At 35.5% G+C, this 2,220-nt stretch overlaps 1 non-coding gene across 1 annotated transcript; it reads left to right on the top strand.

The window, feature by feature from the left end:
* Window positions 1-297: 297 nt before the first annotated feature.
* LOC119371220 (small nucleolar RNA R71) lies at window positions 298-404 on the top strand. The gene has a single exon (XR_005178799.2). It is a non-coding gene; the product is annotated as a small nucleolar RNA R71 (small nucleolar RNA).
* The last annotated feature ends 1,816 nt before the right edge of the window (window positions 405-2,220 follow it).

Genomic DNA, 2,220 nt, shown 5'->3' with positions numbered 1-2,220 from the left:
CTATCACACACTTGCATAATCGAATTCACAGGATTAGTGGTTAACATGTCCAATTTCCTTACCATGTTATCTACCTTGGCATTGAGTGCTGTAATGGCGTCTATTTCATAGACTCCTGCGGTTCTTCTTCTTTCGGTATTATTTTGATAGTGGTTGTTACTTGCCATCTCCTCTATCAACTCATATGCTTCATCAATTCCTTTCTTTTCAAAGGATCCACCTGCAGCTGCATCTAAAGTAATTTTGATGTTAGGAGATAATGCATTATAGAAGGTTTGTACCTGTAACCACTTGGGCAAACTGTGATGTGGGCACTTCCTTAGCAAGTCCTTGAATCTTTCCCAAGCTTCGTACAAGTTCTCTTGATCATGATGAGCAAATGTCATTATCTCATTACGCAGCTTGGTGGTTTTTGAGGATGGGAAGAATTTAGCTAGGAATTTTTGAGCTAATTCATCCCATGTGGTAAAACTTCCAGCGGGACACGATTGTAACCATGATCTAGCTTTATCCCTAAGAGTAAAAGGAAAAAGCCTCAACTTGATTGCATCTTCAGAAACACCATTTTGTTTGAATGTGTCACAAATTTCCAAAAAATTGGTGATGTGAGCATTAGGATCTTCACTAGGCAAACCTCCATATTGGATCGAGGTAGAGAGCATTTGGGTAATTGCAGGTTTAATCTCAAAGTTATTAGCTTCTACCCTAGGTCTTGTAATACTTGAGGTTGTCCCATTCAGATTAGGTGTTGTATAATCCCTTAAGGTACGGACCGGATGCTGAAGTGGTGGTCCAACTATGTTCTCGTTTTCGATTTCGTCAGCCATGTCTGCCTGTTGTTCGATTTTTACTTCTTGTGGTTTTCTTGCAGCGTTGAGCCTTCGAAGAGTTCGTTCAATTTCCGGATCAAAGATTAGAGGTTCAGTCCTCCTTGATCTCCTTTGCATAAAACAACCTGGAACAGTACTTAAAAGAAAATTAAATAAACACGAAAGAGTGTCTAAATTAATAACAGGGTAATTCGTATTGATATTGATACGCCAATCCCCGGCAACGGCGCCAAAAACTTGACAGCGGTTTTCCCAAGTGTACGAAATCGCAACAAGTAATATAGAGTAAGAAAGTATCGTATCCACAGGGATTGTTTATCAATTACCAAAATTATGTTAACCTATTATTATTTAGATGATGATAAAAGGAATTCGCTGTAAAGTAAATAAAATTCAAAGTAAAAGAGATCAAACACAAAATTTAGGTGAAAAGAAATCAGGGGATTAAGCTACTAGGGAATTTGATTTCATATAATTCTATCCAGCTTATTCTATTAGTTCATTAATCAAGTTTAATTGTTCAAGTAGGAGAAAACAACCCTAAGGTTACTAACAAGCTCTCCCGATTTATTGTTAGCTATTCTAATCCAATTTAATCACCTATCTTAATAGTGAAATTAAACATGAATCAGATCATTAGGTTTTATAGTTGTTTTATGAATTCACAACTTAATACTTTATTAACTTATGAAAACCCCCCTTGAGTCAAACCATATAGTTTCCACATCAAGTTATTATTCTCAAGTAAATTATTACCTTGTTCATATCAATAACCCTTCTCCCGAATGTGGTTATTGAAATAATTCAATCCAGGGGAATTTTTCTGCCTGGAAGCCTTAAGCACAATAATAAGTTATAACAAGAACAAAGAAAAATAAATCTAATATTATAAGCTGGAATCGAATTAAATTACATCAAATCCCTAGTATAAAAGTTTAGCTAGACATAGTAATTAAATTAAGCTCAATCATACTTGAATCATCCATTATATTTAAAGACAATAATAAAGAAAGAAACAAGACGAAGAGTTTAGAATAAAAACTGTATCACAACTATGTTGATGGCTTCCTTGAATCTTAGCACAATTATTTGAGGCTTGAAATCTTTGAGAAGAAGAGAATTATGTAAAGTGTTGCACACAAACCGAGATCCCTACTATGAGAAGTTCCTCCCTTTATATAGAGATCCTGAAGGCAAGTCTGACTCCTTTTTGGAAATAGAATCCTTATTTAGTGCAAAATCCTTTATAGGAGATCATAACTGTTTAGGCTCTTGATTTCTTCTTGATTAGGACTCCTTTTTCTTCAAGAATAGGTCCAGGTCTTGTTTAGTGTGTTTAGGAAACTCCCTGAAGTCGGCCCATGTGAGAAAGGCTTGATTTGCGTGTTAA

This window comes from Jatropha curcas, chromosome 5 (assembly GCF_041381405.1).
Source record: "Jatropha curcas cultivar XTBG-Jc1 chromosome 5, XTBG_Jcur_1.0, whole genome shotgun sequence".
Taxonomy (NCBI): Eukaryota; Viridiplantae; Streptophyta; class Magnoliopsida; order Malpighiales; family Euphorbiaceae; genus Jatropha; species Jatropha curcas.
This window is presented reverse-complemented; position numbering and strand designations above follow the sequence as displayed.